The sequence below is a fragment of the Oryctolagus cuniculus genome, chromosome X, assembly GCF_964237555.1.
Source record: "Oryctolagus cuniculus chromosome X, mOryCun1.1, whole genome shotgun sequence".
In the NCBI taxonomy this organism is placed as follows: Eukaryota; Metazoa; Chordata; class Mammalia; order Lagomorpha; family Leporidae; genus Oryctolagus; species Oryctolagus cuniculus.
Genome location: NC_091453.1, coordinates 90,916,266 through 90,942,600, shown reverse-complemented (window position 1 = coordinate 90,942,600; position 26,335 = coordinate 90,916,266). Strand labels below are relative to the sequence as shown.

The following is a 26,335-nucleotide window of genomic DNA, read 5'->3' as shown; positions in this document are numbered from 1 at the left end:
TCAACCAATGGTACTAGAACAAAAAAATACTAAAATGGATAAAGTATTACATTGTACATCAACCGTCAGATCAAGAGCTGATCAAGTCACTGTTTCTCATAGTGTCCATTTCACTTCAACAAGTTTCCCCTTTGGTGCTCAGTTAGTTGTTGCCGATCAGGGAGAACATATGATATTTGTCCCTTTGGGGCTGGCTTAATTCACTCAGCATGATGTTTTCCAAATTCCTCCATCTTGTTGCAAATGACCGAGTTTCGTTGTTTTTGACTGCTGGATAGTATTCTATAGAGTACATGTCCCATAATTTCTTTATCCAGTCTACTGTTGATGGGCATTTGGGTTGGTTCCAGGTCTTAGCTATTGTGAGTTGAGCTGCAATAAACATTAATGTGCAGACAGCTTGTTTGTTTGCCAATTTCATTTCCTTTGGGTAAATTCCAAGGAGTGGGATGGCTGGGTTGAATGGTAGGGTTATATTCAGGTTTCTGAGGAATCTCCAGACTGACTTCCATAGTGGCTTAACCAGTTTGCATTCCCACCAACAGTGGGTTAGTGTCCCTTTTTCCCCACATCCTCTCCAGCATCTATTGTTGGTAGATTTCTGAATGTGAGCCATTCTAACCGGGGTGAGGTGAAACCTCATTGTGGTTTTGATTTGCATTTCCCTGATTGCTAGTGATCTTGAACATTTTTTCATGTGTCTGTTGGCCATTTGGATTTCCTCTTTTGAGAAATGTCTATTGAGGTCCTTGGCCCATCTCTTAAGTGGGTTGTTTGTTTTGATGTTGTGGAGTTTCTTGATTTCATTGTAGATTCTGGTTATCAACCCTTTATCAGTTGCATAGTTTGCAAATACATTTTCCCATTCTGTTGGTTGCCTCTTCACTTTCCTCACTGTTTCTTTTGCAGTACAGAAACTTCTCAATTTGATGCAATCCCAAATGTTAATTTTGGCTTTGACTGCCTGTGCTTCTGGGGTGTTTTCCAAGAAGTCATTGCCGGTACCTATATCTTGCAGGGTTTTTCCAATGCTCTCTGATAATTTGATGGTGTCAGGTCGTAGATTTAAGTCTTTAATCCATGTTGAGTGGATTTTTGTGTAAGGTGAAAGGTAGGGGTCTTGCTTCATGATTCTGCACGTGGAAATCCAATTTTCCCAGCACCATTTGTTGAATAGACTGTCCTTACTCCAGGGATTGGTTTTGGATCCTTGATCAAATATGAGTTGGCTGTAGTTGTTTGGATTGATTTCTGGTGTTTCAATTCTGTTCCATTGGTCTATCCATCTGTTTCTGTACCAGTACCATGCTGTTTTGATTACAACTGCCCTGTAGTATGTCCTGAAATCTGGTATTGTGATGCCTCCGGCTTTGTTTTTGTTGTACAAGATTGCTTTAGCTATTCGAGGTCTCCTGTGTCTCCATATTAATTTCAGCACCATTTTTTTCCAGATCTGAGAAGAAAGTCTTTGGTATCTTGATTGGTATTGCATTGAATCTATAAATTGCTTTTGGGAGAATGGACATTTTGATGATATTGATTCTTCCAATCCATGAGCATGGAAGATTTTTCCAATTCTTGTTATCCTCTTCTATTTCTTTCTTTAAGGTTTTGTAATTTTCATCGTAGAGATCCTTAATGTCCTTGGTTAAATTTATTCCAAGGTATTTGATTGTTTTTGTAGCTATTGTGAATGGGATTGATCTTAGAAGTTCTTCCTCAGCCGTGGCATTGCCTGTGTATACAAAGGCTGTTGATTTTTGTGCATTGATTTTATACCCTGCTACTTTGCCAAACTCTTCTGTGAGTTCCGATAGTCTCTTAGTAGAGTTCCTTGGGTCCCCTAAGTAAAGAATCATGTCATCTGCAAAGAGGGATTGTTTGAGTTCTTCCTTCCCAATTTGTATCCCTTTAATTTCTTTTTCTTGCCTAATAGCTCTGGCTAGAACTTCCAGAACTATGTTGAATAGCAGTGGTGAGAGTGGGCATCCCTGTCTGGTACCAGATCTCAGTGGAAATGCTTCCAACTGTTCCCCATTCAATAGGATGTTGGCTGTGGGTTTGTCATAAATTGCTTTGATTGTATTGAGGAATGTTCCTTCCATACCCAGTTTGCTTAGAGTTTTCATCATGAAAGGGTGTTGTATTTTATCAAATGCTTTCTCGGTGTCTATTGAGAAAAACATATGGTTTTTCTTCTGCAGTCTGTTAATGTGGTGTATCACATTGATTGTTTTGCACACATTAAACCATCCCTGCATACCAGGGATAAATCCCACTTGGTCTGGGTGGATGATCTTTCTGATGTGTTGTTGCATTCTATTGGCCAGAATTTTATTGAGGATTTTTGCATCTATGTTCATCAGGGATATTGGTCTGTAATTCTCTTTCAGTGCTGCATCTTTTTCCGGCTTAGGAATTAAGGTGATGCTGGCTTCATAGAAAGAATTAGGGAGGACTCCCTCTTTTTCGATTGTTCTGAATAGTTTGAGAAGAATTGGAGTCAGTTCTTCTTTAAATGTCTGGTAGAATTCAGCAGTGAATCCATCTGGTCCTGGGCTTTTCTTTGTTGGGAGGGCCTTTATTACTGTTTCAATTTCTGTCTCAGTTATGGGTCTGTTTAGGTTTTCGATGTCTTCCTGGTTCAATTTAGGTAGGTTGCATGTGTCCAGGAATCTATCCATTTCTGATAGGTTTCCCTGTTTGCTGGCATACAAGTCCTTGTAGTAATTTCTGATGATTCTTTTTTATTTCTGTGGTGTCTGTTGTTACGTTTCCTTTTTCATCTCTGATTTTATTGATTTGGGTCTTTTCTTTTTTTAGTTAGTTGGGCCAATGGGGTGTCAATTTTGTTTATTTTTTCAAAAAACCAGCTCCTCGTTTGGCTGATTTTTTGTAATTTTTTTTGGATTCAATCCTGTTGATTTCTTCTCTGATTTTAATTATTTCTCTTCTCCTACTAGATTTGGGTCTGGTTTGCTGTAGGTTTTCTAGATCCTTGAGGTGAATTGAAAGCTCATCTATTTGGTGCCTTTCCAATTTTTTGATGTAGGCACCTATTGATATAAACTTTCCTCTTAACACTGCTTTTGCTGCGTCCCATAAGTTTTGGTATGTTGTGCTGCTATCCTCATTTACTTGCAGAAAATTTTTGATTTCTCTTTTAATTTCTTCTATGACCCATTGTTCATTCAGGAGCATGTTGTTCAATCTCCATGTGTTTGCGTGTGCTCTAGGGATTCCTGAGTTGCTAATTTCCAACTTCATTCCTTTATGGTCTGAGAAGCTGCATGGTATGATTCTAATTCTTTTGAATTTGCTGAGACTTGCTTTATGGCCTAGTATGTGGTCAGTCCTAGAGAAGGTTCCATGTACTGCTGAGAAGAATGTAAAATCTTTAGCTGTAGGATTGAAAGTTCTGTAGATATCTGTTAGATCCATTTGGGCTATAGTGTCGTTTAAATCTACTGTCTCCTTGTTGATCTTCTGTCCTGTTGATCTGTCTATTTCTGAGAGTGGAGTATTGAAGTCCCCCAGTACTATTGTATTGGGGTCTAAGTCTCCCTTTAAGTCCCTTAACAAATCTTTTAAATAAACCGGTGCCCTGTAATTAGGTGCATATACATTGATAATTGTTATATCTTCCTGTTGAATTGATCCCTTAATCATGATATAGTGTCCCTCTTTGTCTCTCTTAACAGTTTTTGTGGTAAAGTTTATGTTGTCCAATATTAAGATGGCTATGCCCGCTCTTTTTTCATTTCTGTTGGCATGGTATATCTTTTTCCAGCCTTTCACTTTCAGTCTGTATGCATCTTTGTTGGAAAGATGTGTTTCTTGTAAGCAGCAAATAGATGGGTTTTGTTCCTGAACCCAATCAGCCAATCGGTGTCTTTTAACTGGACAGTTCAGGCCATTAATGTTCAATGTGACTAATGATAAGTGGTAACTTTGCCCTGCCATTTGCCAAAGATAAGTTCTAATATATGCTTTGAATTCCCTGTGATCTTTTGCTGTGAGGTTTCCTTCCTTTACCTTCTTTCATATTGATGACCGTGTTTCTGTGTTTCTGTGTGCAACACATCTTTAAGCATCTTTTGCAGGGCTGGACGAGTGGCGACAAATTCTTTCAATTTCTGATTGCTATGAAAAGTCTTTATTTCACCTTCATTCACAAATGAGAGCTTTGCAGGATATAATATTCTGGGCTGGCAGTTTTTCTCTCTTAGTACCTGGGCTATATCTCGCCATTCCCTTCTAGCTTGTAGGGTTTCTGATGAGAAGTCAGCTGTGAGCCTGATTGGAGATCCTCTGAGAGTAATCTGACGTTTCTCTCTTGCACATTTTAGGATCTTTTCTTTATGTTTCACTGTGGAGAGTTTAATTACAACGTGTCGTGGTGAGGATCTCTTTTGGTCGTGTTTATTAGGGGTTCTATGAGCTTCCTGTACTAGGATGTCTCTGTCCTTCTCCAAATCTGGGAAATTTTCTGCTAATATCTCATTAAAAAGTCCTTCTAATCCTCTCTCCCTCTCCATGACTTCAGGAACTCCTAGAACCCGAATGTTGGGTTTTTTAATAGTATCCTGAAGATTCCCGACAATATGTTTTAGATTTCAAATTTCCTCTTCTTTTCTTTGGTCTGACTGTATCCTTTCCTGTTCTCTGTCTTCTAAGTCCGATATTCTCTCTTCTGCTTCACCCATTCTGTTTTTAAGGCTCTCTAATGTGTTTTTCATTTGATCTATTGAATTCTTCACTTCATTATGATTTCTCGTCACTCTCACAGCTTCCTGTTCTACTAGCTGTTTCATTTCATTTTGATTCCTCCTTAATATTTCATTTTCACGAGAGAGATTTTCTATCTTGTCCATTAAGGATTTGTGTAGTTCCAGAATTTGTTTTTGAGAACTTCTTAATGTTCTTATCAATTTTTTGAGATCTGCTTCTTGCATTTCTTCTATCTCATCATCTTCATAATCTTGAATTGGGGTGTCTTTTTCATTTGGGGGCGTCATAGTGACTTCCTTGTTTTTATTACCTCGGTTTTTGCATTTGCTATTTGGCATATTGGAGATATTTGGTTTCTTCACTGTGGTGCTTTTTCTTGTTATACTATGACTCTAGATTAAGTGGACTGTCTGTTTTTGATGGAGCCTTAGAGGCTTGAGATGGGTGTGGCCTGAGAGCTCTGTTTGGTGTGCCAAAGGTGACACTCCCAGGATAGGCGTGGTAGATCTCTCTCTCTTTCTTTCTTTCTTTTTTTGATTCAAAAGTGAAGTAATTCCGCACAGCTGAACGAAGTTGGAGGTAGTTAGCAGGCAAATGATATACCCACAGGAGCCAGAGATTGGAAGCTCTTTCCCAAGGACCACACAGGGAATCTGTTCTGCCCTCAGAGTGGGCTCAAATTCTCCTTCAGTCTCCCACTGGGTTGCCAAAGTTACAGAATTGTAGCGTCTCTGGAGAGTAATCACGTGAATTCTGTGAGTTCTCTCCCCCACCATCTCTTTTTTCACAGTCTCAGTTCAGTAGCACCACAAATTCACTAGCTCCTAATCTGAAAATTCACCCCGCCCAAAGTCAGGTTTTTCTGCTAGGCTCAGGGCCGGTGCAGACCAGAGGTCGCTCTGCTTATGACGTATGTCCAAGATGGTGCCTACTCTTTGTCTTGCTCGCCTTTGAGAAGTGAGCAGAGAGAGAGAAACCCGTGTCCGTATCAGTCACTTTTTTTTTCCTCTCTCTCTTCTAGTTAGCCTGGTGAACTTCCCCCCCGCCCCCCGCCCCGGGGGTCGTTCCCTCTAGTCTCCTCTCTCCGCTTGCCTGCCGGTGTCTCGGGCTATTGAGGTTCAGCTCACCTCGCGTTCCAGCGCTGGTGTGTTGAGTCTGCCACTGGTGTCCCGAACTGTGGGCTCCCACGCTCTCCACACAGGTCCACTGTGAATCACTCATTCCGGAAGAGTTTCTTCTGCTGTTTCCTCCCCTACTCTTCCTTGAACCTGCAGTATCTCCACTTTTATTAAACTGTCTCTCCCCGGACTATCAGTGTGCTCCCTTCCTATTCCGCCATCTTGCCTTTTTTTTTCTATCGATTCTTGTCTCGTTACTTTCTGGCTTCACTCCACTGTGGTCAGAAAAGGCACTTGCTAAGATTTCTTTTTCTTTTCATGTCTTGAGACTTGTTTTGTGGCCTACTGTATGGCCTGGCCTAGAGAATTTGTCCTGCATTAAGCAAAGAAAGTATATTCTCAGCTGGGGGATGAAACTCCTGGGAATACATACGGAAATGTTCTGTATATACAAATGGGTTCATGTGGCCTGTGGTGTAGGCTAGCTCTGTTGTTTGCTGATTTGTTTGAGTGGTTTGATCTGTCCATTGATGAAAGGGGGATGTTGAATACCCCATTGTTGTGGTATTGGTGCTGCTATCTCCCTTTAGATCCATTAACAGTTGTTTGATAAAACTCAGTGCCTTACCATGGAGTGCATATATGTTTGCTGTGATCACATCTGTTGTAGTGGAACTGCTATCTCCCTTTAGATTTAATGTTTTTTTAAAGATTTATTTTATGCATTTGAAAGACAGAGTCACAGAGAGAAGTAGAGACATAGAGAGAGGTCCTCCATCTGGTGGCCCACTCCCCAAATGGCTGCAACAGCCCGAGCTGCACCAATCCAAAGCCAGGAGCCAGGTGCCTCCTCCGGGTCTCCCACACGGGTGCAGTTGCCCAAAGACTTGGCCATCTTCTGCTGCTTTCCCAGGCCATAGTAGAGAGCTGGATCGGAAGTGGAGCAGCTGGGACTCGAACTGGCGCCCATATGGGATGCCAGCATTTCAGTCCAGGGCCCTAACCCTCTGCACCACAGCTCCGGCCCCCTAATGTTTGTTTTATAAAATTCGGTGCACTACCACTGAGTGCATATACGTTTGCAGCGGTCACATCTTCTTGTCTCATTGTTCCCTTAATCTACTACCTAACGTCCTGATCTGTCTCCTTTAACAGTTTTTGCCTTAAAGTCTGCTTTGTGTAATATGAGTGTAGCTACTCTTGCTCCCTTTTCATTTCTATTTCTGGAATTCCTCTTTCCGGGCTTTTCCTTTCAGGCTGTGCGTAGCTTTACTTGTGAAGTGCGTTTCTTGTAGGCAGCAGAGATGGGTCTTGTTTTAAATCTACTCTCCTCAGCCCTCTGGGAACTGGGTTCTTCACTGTGTTTCTCTGTATCTGCATGTGGCTGAGGTCATTGTGGCTTCTCACCGTTCAGCCAGCATGGATCCCCGCCCCACCCCCCACCTCCAGGACCTAGACATGAAATCTTAAAGAATGTTCTCACTCCCGACAGGCCTATAACACAACACATGGAGAGAAAGATACGTTCTTATGGGTATTCGGACACATCGCATGGGGGCAGGGAAAGAAATGTACAATTAAGGTGTGGGCTGGAAGCGTTTGTCCAGTTCATTGCTTAACCGGGGTAGTGAGCACATAGATGCTACTTTTATCACTCTCTATAGCACCTTGTCTATTTGACAGGCTCTATAGGTAACAAACAAATCTTTTTAGCATCAGCCTAGCGTATGCACTTGTGCCCTTCTAGGACCCTGCATCTCAAGACACTGATGGAGAAAGCTCCACCTGTCTCACTCTAATTATGTATCTGAGTCTATTCATGCACTTTCTAGAGTCTTCCTTTAAAATGTGTATCAGCCAGTCTTTTGCCCTCCATGGTGTGGTCGCAGCAACACGGCACAGTCACATCAGCTGACAATGCCAAGTTGCCCACATGCTCTCTTGCTGAGTGGTGGGAGGAGCAATGAGAATCACAATACTGAGAAGTGTATTCAGTGCCAGAAGGTGCTGGGCCTTGCCCTCAGTGTGTTCATCTGCACGGCAACTCTGAGGGGCAGCTACCGTCCCAGGTTCCTTTTAGCACAAACGGAAGGTGTTTCCCTGTTTTGTTTTCATCATAAATCCAATATATCCTCGTCTTGCAGAGTAGACAGAGACTCAGAGAGTGGAAATTGCTTACTCAAGACTGTGACCCCTCACCTAAAGGTCCAAGTGCAGGTGCAGCTGTATCTTGCCCTAAAGCCCATGCCGTGCCCAGTGCTCTGAGTTGGGGCTGGAGAGAGCGCAGGCGACGGGGCTCACTCGAGGTCCTGGAGAGACTGGGTCCAGCTGTTGCTTTTTTGCTTCGATGACCTTTTTCAAGGGTTTAATTGGAAAGTGCTCCTTGGGTACCAAACCTGGAGGACAGTAAGGGGACAGGAAATCACCTGAAATAAAGTCCAATTGTTCTTTTCTTCCCTGTCTCAAAGTTCCTCACTTAATTCATCCCCCCGACAGAGAAATGCCACCACAGGTTCTGCGTTTGGCAAATCCCTGTGACTTTCTGTTTCGTGGCTGCATTTCTAGCCCTACGCTACAGTAGGTGTAGTCTTGGGCTGATCAGAGGTCATTTCTCTCGTGGGAGGGAGGATGCAGCACAAGCAGGAACACACATCTGTGCAAGTCCTACGTTGTGCTAGACATTTTATAGGTTTTCGGCTCTTTCTTTCCCATCAGGAGTCTCTGAGAAATGGGTCACGGCTTCCGTGTTACAGGGCTTCATTGTGGCCCCAGAGAGCACTGTGCTTTTCAAGGGTGGTCGCGACAAGTCAGGAGCAGGGGGAGACTTCTCTCGCTTTCTCTACCCAAGTCCACCCATAAGCCTCCTCTGAGGTGATCGGCTTCACAGAATGATGTTTTGAGCCCACCCCAGACCTGTGTCCACATGCGTTCTTCCCAACGGGATATTGACTACAGAGAGGAACTGTTCCGCCAGGAGACCCGGTGCAGGAACCACACGATCGAGCTGGTCCCTGAAACATTAACAAGGCTTCTGTGAAAGAGGCTGTCGCTCCCTCTCTCTGGAAGGTGACCTTTGAAAAGTTCTTGACATTTGCACCAGGACTTGAACCAATAGCGACCTTATGCTTTGCCTGATTTCACCTTACAGCTATTCAAGCCACTCGCACTGTTGGCGAATCACAGTTTAGGGAGCCTGGGTGGTGAGAAGTTGCGTCACTTTCCCCAGAGGAAGAATCTGGTAAATGAATGCTCAGGAACTCACAGGCTGTATTACACAGAGTGCCCACATTTTTCTGCTCAGTGGTCGGGGGAGTCAGTGAGCTTGGGCGTATTGTTTAGCACATGTCTCGCTAACAATGAGTTTTACTGATTTCATAGCTGGCTGTGTAGCTGCCTATCCATCTACCTGTCCCCATCATCCTCATCGCAAAATTGAAAAATAAAGTGTGTGTGAAACCTAGAGACAGTGTCTAACCTGTATGGCCTATCTGGGGCTAATATGTTTCACCGCTTAATGGACAGAGAGGTGGTAAAATATTAAACTCTCTGCTGGGACTGTACATAAAAACCAACATAAATACCCAGTGACAATTTTGAGAAAACTCCCAGTAATATAACTGATGAACGCCAGATAATCGCTCATACTGTGTGAGACAGGGAGACGTGTCAGCGCTGTGGGCAGAGGGTGGTCAGTATTTAAAAGAACTTGTTTTGGGGCTGGCACAGTGGTCCAATGGGTTAAAGCTGTGGCCTGTAGTGCCAGCCTCCCTTATGGGCACCAGTTCGAGACCCGGCTCCTCCACTTCTGATGCAGCTCTCTGCTATGGCCTGGGAAAGCAGTAGAAGATGGCCCAAGACCTTGGGCCCCCGCACCCATGTGGGAGTCCCGGAAGAAGCGTCTGGTTCCAGGCTTTGGATCACCTCAGCACTGGCTGTTGCGGGTCATTTGGGGAGTGAACCAGCGGGTGGAAGACCTCTCTCTCTGTCCATATGTCTCTCTGTAACTCTTTCAAATATAAAAAATAGGATATGTTTTACACTTGGAGAAGTACCTGTCCATCTCTTCAAGATGTACCCAAAATTGACAGTGCACGACTTGTTAATAACGCATAGCTTCCGGTTGGAAGAGGGTGCAAGCAGGATGGTTAATATCCTGGTGCATTAGTTTGGCACAATGGACAGCCTGTTAGAGCATCATTTTCCCATGGTCGCTGTAAAACACCCTTTTCAGTAAAATAAGGATAACCCCAGCCTGAGGTCCCCACTTCCTCCCTTTCCCTTGTGTTAAAGCATTTAACTCAAGTGAGGAACTGCCACGTTGAAGTGGCTGCAGCCCTTGCTGATCTCTCCTGGAGCCAGTGGGTGCAATGGCCCAGGGTCAGAGCACAGAGGCCAGGACATGAAGAGATGTATTGCTCCAAGGGCAGTGGCCAGGATGTCGGAAGGAAGCACCAGGTGCCGATAAGGCTCACCTTCCTGAAGGCAGGGAGCACCGTGCACAGCTCAGCACTGATGTGTCCGGAGTGGCTGCCTGACTACCACCCCTTCCCACAAGGGCACCCCTGAAGTGCTCTGATCAGGGTCCAGGGGCGGGTCTTACATGGGACAGGACGCATTTGCAAGATAACTTAGAGACGTAAGCAATCTGCCTGACAACTAAAGAAACTAGCAGAGCAAAAGGAGTCGCGTCCCTCTGTGCCTATGGAGAATTCAGAGAAAAATGAGTGGCAAGCTCCATATGGCAAAGACCTCAGTCAAGGCCAAGATTAAGGAAATGTAACGAAAAGCACTGAGCAACATACACACGTATATAAGCTAGACGCAGCATATAGTGTGCAACATGGCCTAACTTTTGAACAAGAGGCATTTTCATTAGGACATGTACACCTACGTCATCTTTCCAGTATGCAGAAGCCCACAGAAGCACGTGCAGACCCTTTCCAAATACACCGCTCGGTTATCTCGGGGCAGGACATGGAAGGAAGGAGACACGAGGCAGTTCTCTCTGACGCTAGCTGCTTCGTTCCCAGCTCAGAGAGGTCAGCACAGCGCTGCAGCCGCCTACATATGAAGTTCGGAGTGTGAGTAACGTATTTTAAGATAAGAAAGAAGGAAGTGGTCACTTCAGCATGTGGGGGTGTCCTTAAGGTCTGGGCGAGCACGGACGCGGATCTTAGCCAGATAAGGAAGATAAAAATATGAAGCACAGTAAGCCGAGCTGTGGTTTGATTTATGAAATGAACGCTGCAAAAATAGAATTGTCGGTATTGAAAAGGTGAACTGTGACATGGAAAGGAGGTGATGTACAGCTTTGTGTCTCTAGCCACTAAGCAGCCACAGGTGCACATGTGCTCTGCCCTGTCACGTGACCTGTGGGCTCTGCCTACTTCACTGTTTAATGATTGCTTCCTTTGCCAACCAATGCCCAGGCAATTTCTGCCCATCGGCTTCCCCAGGGGGGATCCTCCTCTCCTCTCCATCCCTCCCTCCTTCCTGGGTCTTCTACTGAAACGTGATAGCCAGGGGCAGGCATTGGCACAGGAGTTAACGCACTTGGAAGGCCCACACCCCGTATCAGAGTCCTGGGATTGGAGTCCTGACCCTGCTTCCCTTGCAACTGCCTGCTAGCATGCGCTCGCAGAGGCCATAAGTGATGTGTCAGCTCCTTGGGTCTCTGCAGTCTGAGTGTGACCCCTGGAGTGGGTTCCAGGCTTCTGGTTTCAGCCTGGCAAAGTCGCGGCTGTTGAGAGCCTTTGGAGAGTGAACCAAGTAGGTAGGAGTCTCCCTCTCCCTCTCCCTCTCCCTCTCCCTCTCCCTCTCCCTCTCCCTCTCCCTCTCCCCTCCCCCTCCTCCTCCTCCTCCCCCTCCCATCCCCTCTCCTCTCTCCATCTCAGTCCTGGTCCCCCTCCTTTTCTCTCTGCCTTTCAAATAAATGAACATGCTCTTTTAAAAGGCATGCTAGTTAAAAAAAAAAAAAAAAAAAAGGTGATAACCAAACTGCAGTTCTGAATTTGGTCACCAGATGGCACTGGCCTCCTAGTTGTTTTATTTTGTCATGGAAAAAATACTTGAGAAACGAATATATTCTACTTTGACTGAAGGTTATGCACAAGTATGAGAGATAAACTCGTGCTTAATTGCTTAATTTAGCAGTCCACACTTTTACTACATTGTTTTGTAGATTATGAGTCTCAAACTTCAGCTGGCTTGTTAAACGATTGCTTACAGATACCCCCAAGAGTTTCTAATTCAGCAGGTCTGGATAAGAATTAGCACACTGAGGGGCCGGCGGTGTGGCAATGGGGGTAAAGGCTAGTGCGGGCATCCGATGTGGGCGCCGGTTCAAGTCCCAGTTGGCCCACTTGCGATCCCGCTTTCTGCTATGGCCTGGGAAAGCAGTAGAAGAGGTGCCAATTCCATGGGCCCCTGGCAGAAGCTCCTGTCACCTGGTTTTGGATCAGGGGAGTGATCCAACACCCAGGACGCCTGCCCGGCCCCTCCATGCATCCCGCCGGCTGCATGCGTCCTGGGAGCCGGGCCTAAGTTTGGTGAGGCCTCCTGCATGGCCTGGCAGGGCTCCACTGTCCGCTGGCAGGAGGCTCTGGCTGGGAGGAGTACAGAGGAATGGTCTGCGGGGAGGGCGGGCGGAAGTGGGCGCTCACCATCCAGCTAATCCACTATGGAGATTCCTACAGGAATGATGGATGACAGCACAGCTATTGTGGATGCCGCAAGACAGGAGGAGCTTCGTGCCCTAGAGAACAGCATATGGGGACGGTGGGGCTTTCCTTCTGGCCTTTTCAGCTAACATAGAGGCAGTTTTGAAGAACTCTGTGCATTTCAAGGACAGATCTTGGAGTAAGGGTCCTGAGGAGTTTCCAGTGATTTTCATCGGCAATTAAGCAGATCTGCGTCATCAAAGACAGGTCACCAGGGAGAAAGGAGAGCGGGGAGCGCGGCAGCCTAAGGTCAAGTCGTGGAAGTCTCAGCAGAGATCAGAACGGATGGAGACCCAGCTGTCACGGACGTGTTCGGTTTATGAGGAAATTCAAGAGCAAGAAGTCCTTCACCAGGACCAACTGGGACAGAAAACACAGGGAAGGTTGCTTTGTGTCCTTGCCTAAGAGCCCTTGAGTTGTAGCAACGGAGGAAAGGAAAAGCCTCTGGGTCTCACTTAGAGTTCCCGTGTTCACACTTCTCTACACGCACAGGTCCCTCTGGGTCTCTCCTTAGAGTTCCCCTACTCACACCTCTCTTCCCGCACAGGTCCCTCTGGGTCTCTCCTTAGAGTTCCCCTACTCACACCTCTCTACCCACACAGGTCACTCTGGGTCTCTCCTTAGAGGTCCCTCTGGGTCTCTCCTATGAGTTCCCATGTTCACACCTCTCTAACCGCACAGGTCCCTCTGGGTCTCTCCTCAGAGTTCCCCTGCTCACACCTCTATACCCGCGCAGGTCTCTCTGGGTCTCTCCTTAGAGTTCCCCTACTCACACCTCTCTTCCCACACAGGTCCCTCTGGGTCTCTCCTTAGAGTTCCCCTACTCACACCTCTCTACCCACACAGGTCCCTCTGGGTCTCTCCTCAGAGTTCCCCTGCTCACACCTCTCTTCCCGCAAATGTCCCTCTGGATGTCTCCTTAGAGTTTCCCTACTCACACCTCTCTACTTGCACAGGTCCCTCTGGGTCTCTCCTTAGAGTTCCTGTGTTCACACCTCTCTACCCGCACATGTCCCTCTGGGTCTATCCTCAGAGTTCCCCTGCTCACACCTCTATATCCGCACAGCTCCCTCTGGGTCTCTCCTTAGAGTTCCCCTGCTCACCCCTGTCTACCCGCACAGGTCCCTCTGGGTCTCTCCTTAGAGTTCCCCTACTCACACCTCTCTTCCCGCACAGCTCCCTCTGGGTCTCTCCTTAGAGTTCCCCTACTCACACCTCTCTACGCACACAGGTCCCTCTGGGTCTCTCCTTAGAGTTCCCCTACTCACACCTCTCTTCCCGCACTGGTCCCTCTGCGTCTCTCCTTAGAGTTCCCCTGCTCACACCTCCCTTCCCGCACAGGTCCCTCTGGGTCTCTCCTTAGAGTTCCCCTACTCACACCTCTCTACCCGCACAGGTCCCTCTGGGTCTCTCCTTAGAGTTCCCCTACTCAGACCTCTCCAGCCGCACATGTCCCTCTGTGTCTCTCCTCAGAGTTCCCCTGCTCACACCTCTCTACCCGCGCAGGTCACTCTGGGTCTCTCCTTAGAGTTCCCGTGTTCACACCTCTCTACCCGCACAGGTCCCTCTGGGTCTCTCCTCAGAGTTCCCCTGCTCACACCTCTATACCTGCATAGGTCCCTCTGGGTCTCTCCTTAGAGTTCCCCTACTCACACCTCTCTTCCCGCACTGGTCCCTCTGCGTCTCTCCTTAGAGTTCCCCTACTCACACCTCTCTTCCCGCACAGGTCCCTCTGCGTCTCTCCTTTGGGTTCCCCTACTCACACCTCTCTACCCACACAGGTCCCTCTGGGTCTCTCCTCAGAGTTCCCCTACTCACACCTCTCTACCCGCACAGGTCCCTCTGGGTCTCTCCTTAGAGGTCCCTCTGGGTCTCTCCTATGAGTTCCCATGTTCACACCTCTCTAACCGCACAGGTCCCTCTGGGTCTCTCCTCAGAGTTCCCCTGCTCACACCTCTATACCCGCGCAGGTCCCTCTGGGTCTCTTCTTAGAGTTCCCTTACTCACACCTCTCTTCCCGCTCAGGTCTCTCTGGGTATCTCCTTAGAGTTCCCCTACTCACACCTCTCTTCCCGCACAGGTCCTTCTGGGTCTCTCCTTAGAGTTCCCCTACTCACACCTCTCTACGCACACAGGTCCCTCTGGGTCTCTTCTTAGAGTTCCCATGTTCACACCTCTCTACCCGCACAGGTCCCTCTGGGTCTCTCCAGAGAGTTCCCGTGTTCACACCTCTCTACCCGCACAGCTCCCTCTGGGTCTCTCCTCAGAGTTCCCCTACTCACACCTCTCTACCCGCTCAGGTCTCTCTGGGTCTCTCCTTAGAGTTCCCCTACTCACACCTCTCTTCCCGCACAGGTCCTTCTGGGTCTCTCCTTAGAGTTCCCCTACTCACACCTCTCTACGCACACAGGTCCCTCTGGGTCTCTCCTTAGAGTTCCCCTACTCACACCTCTCTTCCCGCACAGGTCCCTCTGCGTCTCTCCTTTGAGTTCCCCTACTCACACCTCTCTACGCACACAGGTCCCTCTGGGTCTCTCCTTAGAGTTCCCCTACTCACACCTCTCTACCCACACAGGTCCCTCTGGGTCTCTCCAGAGAGTTCCCGTGCTCACACTTCTCTACCCGCACAGGTCCGTCTGGGTCTCTCCTTAGAGTCCCCCTGCTCACCCCTTTCTACTCCCACACGTCCCTTTGTGTCTCTCCTTAGAGTCTCCCCTGCTCACACCTCTCTACCCTCACAGGTCCCTGTGGGTCTCTCCTCAGAGTTCCCCCTGCTTTCACCTTTATACCCGCACAGGTCCCTGTGGGTCTCTCCTTAGAGTCCCCCTGCTCACACCTCTCTACCCAAACAGGTCCCTCTGGGTCTCTCCTTAGAGTTCCCTATGCTCACAGCTTTCTACCCACACAAGTCTCTCCAGGTCTCTCCTTAGAGTCTCCCGTGTTCACACCTTTCTACCCACACACCCCTCTGGGTCTCTCCTTAGGGTTCCCTGTCTTCACACCTTTCTATCCACACAGGTCCCTCTGGGTCTAGAGTTCCTGTCTTCACACCATTCTACCCACACAGGTCTCTCCAGGTCTCTCTTTGGAGTTACCTCTGTTCACACCATTCTATCACACGCGTCCCTCTGGGTCTCTCCTTAGAGTTCCCTATGCTCACACCTTTCTACTCCCACAGGTCCCTGTGGGTCTCTCCTTAGAGTCTCCCATGCTCACACCTTTCTACTCCCACAGGTCCCTGTGGGTCTCTCCTTAGAGTCTCCCGTGCTCACACCTTTCTACTCCAGACTCTCTGGCAGAACTTCTGCGTGCTGGTCTGGTCCAGGCTGTAGCCACATTTGGCCATTCAGACCCCCACTCAAGAAACCTTCTGATACAGTGCAACAGGAGGAGACTGCTTAACCACCTTCACTCTCCCTCCTAGATATTGATGTCTTCTCGGTATTACGTGTAACGCTTTTCACAGAAAATCAGAATAATGTGCCTGGCTTCTGATTTTGTTCCTGACTTTGTAGATAGTGTTTGAACAATTCAAAAGTATGTTCCTGGCTCTAGATAGCAAGTGGCTTCGCCGCTTCGTCACTTTGTTGCCTGGCTACAGCAGGCCCAGGAAGTTTCTGCAGCGCACCCCTGTAGAGCTTCAGGTGCAAGAATTGCACTTGCTCTGTCATCCTAAGGGAAACAACACCAGCGCTTCCACTGTACAGAGCACCCAGAGAGCCACACTGTGCTGCGGGTGCTGGCAGGGGTATGTGGTCTGGGGTCAGGGCCGTGGGCTTACAGTGTGCAGTGGGAACACCCACGGAAGCAGCGGATGTCGTCATGTCACTGTCTGAGGGCCCTGTCACTGATCCACAGGGGAGCACAGATCCACCACATGGATTTTGTCACAGCTCCTGTCCTGGGGAGTCCTGTGCTTGAGGGCTTATGTTCCGGGCTCCCAGGGCACGTAGCCTGAGGCAGAAGGACCTACACTAGCCACCCAAATCACACGCAGTTTCCCGACCCAACCCAGATTGGAACCAACGTGGCTGCTTTCTCCACTGCACCTCCCAACCTGGTGCTCTTGCAGTTTAAAATGAGACACGGGGCAGACCCGGTTTGTTACAAAAATATTCCACAGCATTTTAAACCATACAGAAAATACTGCCAAGCACAGTGAAGAAAATCTAATTAACCCTCAACAAATTGGAGGGCAGGTTATCCGCGCGTACCTCAGACTACTGTATGAACCAGGAACTCTGTTTAAGCAGCAGAGTAATTTCCAGCGACATGCAAGTGTGAAAGTTCCTGGAAAACTTTAGGAATGTAATCAACCTTCTGAGACATCTCAACAAGACACACACAAATAGCAGTCTGGGAACCTGATGCTCAGTTAAATCAGGTACGTTGTACAGTAGGATTTGCAGCCATTCCATTTCTACCGAACACATGTGTGTGTGTGTTTGTGCTGTCTTGTCTTGTACACAGCGATAACGAAGCTCCATAGACTGGGCAGCTTAAACTATGGCACAGCATTCCTCAGAGCCATGGAGGCCAAGCAGTGGAAGAGCCAGGTGCCAGCAGACGCGGTGTCTGGTGAGCACTCTCCCCAGGGCTCGTAAGCAGCTGCCTTCTCCGTCTGTGCTCACGTGGTCTATCCTCGGCATGCGCTCGTGGAGAGACAAGAGGTCTGTGCATTCCTTTCCCACCTCGGCATGATCCTTACCGTGAGGACCCCCTCCTCTGGCCTAATCGGAACCCAGTAACTTCCTGTCTTAGTTCTTCTACTGCTATTTTAGAAAAAATAGAAATCATACTGAGTACCTTTTCTGAGTATAATTCAATAAAACTAGAAATCAGTAACAAGACAACCATTGGAATCTACATGAATACATGGACATTAAACAACTTATTCCTGAACAACTAATGGGATAGGGAAGAAATTAAGAAGAAAATTTTAAAAATTATTTAAATAAATGAAAATGGAAACAAAATTGTAATAGTCAGATTTTTTTAACTTAAAAATGCCTAAGAGAAGTTACTCAGGGAAAAAGATTTCTTTTGCCTCACACTTTGGAAGTTCATAGTCCAAAACTGGGTGACACCACTAGTGAGGCTTTTGACAGAGGGTGGCAATGGCAATGGCGATGGCAGAGCAGGTATGGAGAGCCAGGAAGAAGAGAAAGTGGTTAAGTTCAACTCTGCTTATGTAACCAACCCCCTTTCAAGAAGACCTGCCAAGGGCATGCCCCTGTCACTCAGGAACATTTCACTAGCTCTACCTCCTAATCACTATAATTGAATCAAGCACCCACCTTTATTCCATTAGCTAGTAACAGTAATCCATTAACCATCAACAGGACTTTGGTGTTTAAAATGTTTGCAAGTATAGGGACCCAAACCCTATTCAAACCCCACAGCATTCTGTCCCTGGAACCACAAAACCCGTGTCCTTCTCAAGTTCAATGTACAATCATTCAAAAGGCTCAAGATTTTAACTTGCTTCAGAATTCATGCAAAGTCTCACCTGAGACTCAAGGCAACTCCATTAATCTGTGACCCCTGTACAACTAAAAACAAGTTCCATACAAGACACAATGGTAGGACAGGCACAGGCTATACACTTCTATTTCAGAAGGGGACACAACAAAATAGAAAGGATTCATTGGTCCTGAACAATCCCAAAACACAGCAGGGAACACATGGAAACCTGAAACTCCATTCCAGCCTCCTGGCCACACTCTATTGAAGGTGAGCTCCCAAGGATTTGGGCAGCTCTGGCCCTGTGGCTTTTCTGGCTTCCACCTATGCTTCAGTGTTCTTTGGGCTGGAGTCTCATTTCTGCAGCTCTACTAGGCATTGCCCTGGTAGGGACTGTCTGCAACAACCCCAATTGCCCCCCCTCCCAGCACTTTTGCACTTGGTACTGCCATAGTATAGACTCTGCAGTGACTGTGTTCCTGTGACCAACCTTTGTCTGGGCCCACACTTTGCACAAAACATCCTTATTAATCGTGGTGGAGGCCTACATGCCTCTTGGACTCTCTTGGTCTTTGCCAGTGTGGTTCATCTCTGCAGTTGCACACTGATGGCAGCAGCTTTCCCAAGCTTGCCTGGCACATGCTTGCAGCTCTCCTCAGTGCGGGTCTCATGTTGCTGGTACTTCTACTTGTCTGAACTCTCCACTGCGGCTTTGCTCCCACACCTCGGTATCAGGTCTCTGAACCGGCATCACAGCTCTCCCGGGCCTCCTAGACTTTCCTTTGAAATGTTGGTGGAATCTGTGACTCTAGAACTCTCTTGCTTTTTTCATGCCTGCAAAACCAGTATCAGGTGGCTAATGCCAAGGTGTGCATCCAGCCAGGTTCACTCTACTTGAACCCCAGTTGCAGCAACCCTGGGGCACTTTGCCAGCAAACCAGAATATGGATCATGCCATTGGAAAACTAGGTGAGCAGGGTGCTGTGAGGATGTTTCCTGAAAGAATTCTTCCCTGGAAGATCCTCGAGAAAAACTTCTACTTTTAAATCTCTGATAGGACTGTGATGGGCGGATTAGCCTGGAAGATACCTGAAATGTCTTCAGGGTCATTCTCCCTTTACTTTCTCCATTGGCATGTGGCTATCTTTCACTTGAGAGCTAATCTCCTTAGCAAGTAGTTTGTTTAATACACCTTCCTGTCCTAAAAAAATTTTTTTCTTCCTTTTCCTGGCCAGGCTGTGAATTTTCCAAATATGTCCATTCTGTTCTTTTTTTTTTTTTAAAGATCTATTTATTTATTTGAAAGACAGAGTTACAGATAGGCAGAGGCAGAGAGAGAGAGAGAGAGAGAGAGAGAGAGAGAGATCTTCCATCCACTGGTTCACTCCCCAGATGGCCACAAAAGCCAGAGCTGGGCCGATACAAAGCCAGAAACCAGGAGCTTCTGGGTCTCCCACAGAGGTTCAGGGGCCCAAGGACTTGGGCCATCTTCCACTGCTTTCCCAGGCCATAGTAGAGAGCTGGATCGGAAGTGTAGCAGCTAGGACTCGATCCTGCACCCATATAAGATGCTGGCACTGCAGGCAGCGGCTTTACTCACTATGCCACAGCGCCGGCCCCTCTGCTCCTTTTCGTTCTTGATTCTCTCTGTAACACTTACTGAAAGAAGCAAATAACACCCATGCTGCAGCTTGAATGATGTGCTGCCTTAATGTCTCCTCTACCAAGCACTGGACAAATCAATGAACATGAGTGTGCCAAAATAAATGGAAAGGAAGAATATTCTTTTTTTAAGATTTATTTATTTACTTGAAAGTCAGAGTTACACAGAGAGAGAGAGAGGAGAGGCAGAGAGAGAGAGAGGTCCTCTATCCGCTGGTTCACTCCCCAGTTGGCCGCCACAGCCGGAGCTGCGCCTATCTGAAGTCAGGAGCCAGGAGCCTCCTCCAGGTCTCCCATGCGGGTGCAGGGGCCCAAGGACTTGGGCCATCTTCTACTGCTTTCCCAGGCCATAGCAGAGAGCTGGATCGGAAGAGGAGCAGCCGGGACTTGAACTGGTGTCCGTATGGGATGCCGGTGCTTCAGGCCAGGACTTTAACCCTCTGTGCCACAGCACCTGCCCCTCAATGCATTCTTTCCAGTTGAAATTCTGAAGTCCAGTTCAATCCAGTCTCCATAGCTTTGATCTCTTGTGAGGAAGGAAGGTCTGAGAGGCTGACTTTCAGTTTAGTGCAGCAGGATGCGCCTAAGATCAGTCGCAGAAAATGCAGTCCCGTGGTGCTCTTTTCCAGACAGGAGCCTAGTTCACACACACTCTCCATCCCGGAAGTGACACTCCTCTCTGCACTGGTCTGCCCAGATCCCAGATTTTTCCAGCATCCATAGATGCCTGAATTGATACCCTCAAGAGCTTCAGTAACACTTTAACTTCCTCAAATGCATATTCAACTTTGAACTACACCAAATTCTTTCTTCTCCACAAGATTCCAAGCAATGGCTTTAAGGTTTGTCAAAGATTTCCATGTTGTACCACCAGTTTAACTGGACACCCACTTTGGTCCTACATGCCATCAGATCACTTTCCTTCAGTTTAAAGAAGAGACCAACAGGAAACTCTTTTAGGATATGAACAAATGGATTCTTACTCAGCATAATTCAAAAGACAACTTCCCAGAACTGTTGCAGGGTAAGACAGAAACCATGAGTGAATATTCACAGTGCTCAGTTCAGGACAGAACAACCCTCCACAGTGTCAGACTCAAGAGAGTTCCAGGGTGTTTCCTTAATCCTACTTGCCTCCTGCTTTCATTGACTAGAAACTCACAGTTACTTCTCTGTCCATGTCAGACTGCAATATACCAGGCCCTCATTCTAGGTAGTTAGATGGTGATCATTAACTCAGTGTTTTATTTATTTGTTTTCTTATATTCAGAGAGGATAAAATGTTCCAAATTTAACTTCTTGGCTTCCCTCCAGATCTATGTTATAACTGCTAAGGCCATTTGAATGAACATCCCGTACATCAGCCTTTTATCTTAATCTTATTTGTAATAATTGATGTGCTGAGATTTTCTTTTCCTCCTTTCAAAGAGCTGTGCCTAAAAAAGAGCAATGATCCTGAGGCTGGCACTGTGGCGTAGCAGGTAAAGCTGCCACCTGCAGTACCGGCATCCCATATAGGCACCAGTTTAAGTATAGGCTGCTCCACTTCCGATCCAGCTCTCTGCTATGGCCTGGAAGTGCAGTAGAGGATGGCTCAAGTCCTTGGGCTCCTGCACCATCGTGGGAGACCTGGAAGAAGCTCCTGGCTCCTGGCTTAGGATCAGCTCAGCTCCGGCCTTAGCAGTAATCTGGGGAGTGAACCAGTGAGTGGAAGACCTCTCTCTCTCTCTTCTCTCTCTTTCTCTCTAGCTCTGCCTTTCAAATAAATAAATCTTGAAAAAGAAAAAGTCATAGTTAGAGGCCTCAAAAGAAGCTGACAAAGTCAATTGAAAAAAAAGAGTGATGATCATTTTGCATGTGTTAAGAATATTCTTCCTTTCCATTCATTTTGGTGCACTCATATTTGCTGATTTGTCCAGGTTCTAATTCCATTATTATTTAGAGATAAAACAAATTATCAGTAAAAGCAACATGATTAAAAAATGCTCTGAGACCAAAAAACCTGGACACTAAACATTAGAAAAAGGGACACGTACTGTGGTGAAACAGAGTAAGTTTTTGCTTGAGATGCTGGCATCCCATATCAGAGTGCTGGTTCCAATCATGGCTACTCTGATTCTGATCCAGTTTCCTGCTAGAATTCCTGGGAAGGCAGCAGATAATGATGCAAGTGCTTGGGTCCTTCCTAGGACACGTGGGAGATCTGGATAGAGTTCTGGGTTCTTGGTTTCAGCCTGGTCCAACCAACTATGGCTGTTGTAGGCATTTAGGGGGAGTGAACCAATGGGTGGAAGATCTCCCCCTCTGTTTAACTCGTGCCCTCTTTCTCTCTCACTGTGCCTTTCAAGTAAATAAATAAATAGATCTTTTAAAAAATTAGAAAAAGACAATATGGGGGCCAGCACTGTGGTGCAGTGGGTTAAATCCCCGGCCTGCGGCTCCTGCCTCCCATATAGGCGCTGGTTTGTGTCCTGGCTGCTCCTGTTCCAATCCAGCTCTCTGCTATGGTGTGGGAAAGCAGTAGAAGATGGCCCAGCTCCTTGGGCCCCTGCACCCATGTGGGAGACCCAGAAGAAGCTGCCGGCTCCTAGCTTCGGATCAGCTCAGCTCTGGCCATTACGATCACTTGGGGAGTGAACCAGTGGAATGGAAGACCTCTCTCTCTGGCTCTACTTCTCTTTGTAACTCTGACTTTCAAATAAATAAGATAATTCTTTAAAAAAAGTCAATTCATTAAATCTTCCATTTTTGCTCTTGTTTTTGTAGGGAATATTTTATAGAAACAGTATAAAATAAGGCAGACTTCTGGAAATTCACATATAAATTTTAGGAAAAAGTGTTAAGTCCTAACTTTTCTTTGCAAACTGAGGCAAGTGTAATTTTATTTGGGGTGTCGCTGCAAAGCTTATGGTGTGCCAGGGTGTTCCAGAGCCCTGTGTCTTCCATTCGAAGACACCATCTCCTCTGCTCCCTGGAATAACACTGGCAAAATGCTTCTTCCAATTAGCATCAATCAGAAAACAGCTTAACAAACACAAATGTTTCTATAGTGCAATAAAAATGTGTCATTCTATAATATTTTAAATTCTCATTAGGAAAATAAGTCCTCAAAACACATATTTAATGGATACCAGTCATCTAAATTTGATCATGGCATTTGAAGTTGGCTTTGGCTTTGAAGTTTTTTTTTTTTAATTTTTTTGACAGGCAGAGTGGACAGTGAGAGAGAGAGACAGAGAAAAAGGTCTTCCTTTGCCGTTGGTTCACCCTCCAATGGCCGCCGCTGCAGCCGGCGCACCGCGCTGATCCGATGGCAGGAGCCAGGAGCCAGGTGCTTTTCCTGGTCTCCCATGGGGTGCAGGGCCCAAGCACCTGGGCCATCCTCCACTGCACTCCCTGGCCACAGCAGAGAGCTGGCCTGGAAGAGGGGCAACCAGGACAGAATCCGGCGCCCTGACCGGGACTAGAATCTGGTGTGCCGGCGCCGCTAGGCGGAGGATTAGCCTAGTGAGCCGCAGCGCCGGCCCTGAAGTATTTTTAAATTCATAGAAAATATTGAACTCAAAATAAATAAAACATTTTAATAATTTATAGCAATAATCAACTTCAGAATTTCCTTTTTATTTTTCATTTGCTACTACATTTTTAAAGAGAACTCACTTTCAGTAGCGTTGCAAAGTGAGTGATTGCACCTTCTGTGATGTGAAAGGGCAGCTATGTCTCTGAGTGCAGGGAGCACTGTCTCACTGGGCAGGTGATGTAAATTGCGGTGCCCGGGGCCCACTCTGCAGAGCTCCTGCCGCAGGCCCCCCACTCCTTTTTTTTTTTTTTTTAAGATTTATCCATTTATTTGAAAGTCAGAGTTACAAAGAGAGATAAGGAGAAGCAGAGAGAGAGAGAGAGAGAGAGAGAGAGAGAGAGATCTTCCACCTGCTGGTTCACTTCCCAGGCGGCCGCAATGGTCGGAGCTGCCCTGATCCAAAGCCCGGAGCCAGGGGCTTCTTCTGGGTCTCCCACACCGGTGCAGGGGCTCAAGGACCCAGGCTAGCCTCTACTGCTTTCCGAGGCCACAGCAGAGAGCTGGATTGGAAATGGGGGAGCCAGGACTCGAACCGGTGCCCATATGGGATGCTAGCACTGCAGGCAGCGGCTTTACCTGCTATGCCACAGTGCCAGCCCTGGCCCCTACTCTTGTGGCCAAATTTTGCTGGATGGCAGTGGCATCAGATGGTGGCTGCAGAGGGTCCCATGCACTTTCACAGGCCCTGTGGACTAGGACAGTTCTGCCTAATATTGAAGAGACCAAGGAGATCTGGCTGCCCTCAGGGATTCCCATTGATGGGAGAGAGCGGTTCCTTCCCACACTCTTCTGGAGGTGGCTGCAGGCTCAGCAGCTCCATCTCATCCAGTCCTTTACAGTAGTTAAAGTTGTTGTCAAGATGCTGCATTAAATCAGGCAGGTGCACAAAGGCATCCCAAGAGTCGAACATGTTGGCGATGAAGTAGTCAGCGAAGGAGGTCTGGGATTTGGGGATGCTGTGGGCATTCCTGTCAAACACCAGCATCACCACAGGCAAGTCCAGCCGCTTCTCTTTATCAGTCTGAGAAAAATATTATTTGGCGAGGCATGCAGCCCACTCAGTAGTCTAGTAGTCAACAAGGACTGGACACATCAGCAAACTGGATCAGCATTCGTTTGGTTACAGTTCGGTTCTCTGGAGTTCTGAGCATAGTTTTCATGGCTTCATGACCTTTATCATAGTTTCCGCATTTTCTTCTAGTGCTGCTAAGGGTTTGTTGATGCTGTTGACAAATTTGCTGACGTGCTCAAACTGCTTTGTTATCTCCATGGCCAGGACCATGTTGATAATACCCTGGAGCAATGTCCGATAGTCATTCCTCTCCATGTTTTTAAAGATATTGCACGTATCATCTCCAAGGGTCAGCTGGAAGGCCAAGGCCACATGGTGGCTCTCCAGCACAGTGATGTAGTTGTGCAAGATGGCTAGCTCCCTCCCAGTGTTACACAGGAACAAGTTGGTTCTCCTAGGGTGGTCCACGCTGTGAATGGTGGTTGCAATGAGGGCAGGCACTTCGTCAGTTGGGTCTAGAGTTTCCTTTATCCTCTCCTTGGACAGGAAGTAGGTCGTGGCATGAAGCACATCGGCAGAATGTGTAGAACTGTGGTAGGGGTTAGAAGAATGGTAATTGGCTTCAATAATTTGTAGCCAGGATCTCAATGTTGACTCAGAGTAGTTTAAGAATTCACAGATTCCAAAGGAGCAAAGGTTTTGAGATCAAGATAAAATCAAAAATCAAAATCCTATTGTGGGTGGCAGCTTCCAGTTCAAAAATGTTGAAGTCCCAGGTTTCTTCTTCTTCCATGGCTGGAGCTATCCTTGGAAGGGCGGGAGTGATCATACTCCTTGAGACCTGTGGGAGGCTTTTTGTTGAAAGGACATATTCATTCCCTGACAGCCTCAGCAAACCATCAGACATTAAGCCCCTGACAAGGTCATTGGCATGGGGGTCATCATCTTTAACACTAACTGTGGAGAATATAATTCAGTGGTTCTCAGGGGTTCCAAGGCTTCTGTCACAGGCATGGGACTGCTGTCCTGGGCAGCATTGATAATATTGATCAACTTGGTGATGGGTCCCTCGATCATCATGGAATGTACACGGGCCATGGAAGAATGGCGTCTCTGGCTGGACACTTCACTTGTGCAAGAGGCAATAGCTCTGACGTCCAGTGAGCCTTTCCTCCTGTCTTCATGTTTGCCTGTCAGGGTCTCTGCATCAGTGTCAGACTGAACACATTCAGGTATTTCCTCAGCCTTATTGTTGCCATTGCACATTCTTATAATGGACACATAGTGTCTACTTTGGACACATAGTGTCTACTTTTTCATCCCTGTCCAATAACAGGTATTATCTTCACATTTTGTTGTATATTATCTCCACTTTTCTTTCTGGCATATAAACTCCTTGCCTATCCTGATGCACGAATTTATGGTATCCAGCAAGTCAGCCTTTATTTCATTTATAGGCACTTCTGCTAACTCCTTTCCTATTAATTCACCTGACTGATAGCCCATTGCTGTTTCAAATGCAGGATTTGCCTACTGTGTAATGTGGTCTTCATTTGTAATTTCAATTTCTTCTTGACTTTTCTTTAATGCAGTGAATAGTGAGTTAGAAGCCCTGAGTTTCAGCAGCAACCACAGCTTTCCAAACTCCAGGTGCAGCAGCTCATTGTAACAGACCATGATGCTGGGGTTCTCTACATACCTCCTGGTGAAGCCAGAAGCAATGAAGGAAGGGCATCACAGACAGTTCCTCCTTATCCATCCTGTGTACTACACCAACAATGACTGTTTTCTGAGAGTTTGGATTATCTGATAGACCTGCACAGTGCCTCTGCATCCAGCCGTCGGGGGTTCCTGTGGTCCATGATGATGATGTCATGATGTTTGTCCAGGAAACAGGCCGGCACAGCCTGGGCCTCCTTGGTGACCCATTTAAACCCTGCTTTTTCACATGCCCTGAACAGTCCATTACACTGGTTATCTTCTTTGGTAAACAACAAAAGTACCTGAAGTTGATCTTGATGAAATCTCATGGGACCAAACTGCATGTCAG

At 47.0% G+C, this 26,335-nt stretch overlaps 1 pseudogene; it reads right to left on the bottom strand.

Annotated features, from left to right (window-relative positions):
• Window positions 1–24,346: 24,346 nt before the first annotated feature.
• Window positions 24,347–26,335, bottom strand: LOC100342332 (high affinity cAMP-specific and IBMX-insensitive 3',5'-cyclic phosphodiesterase 8A pseudogene; annotated as a pseudogene).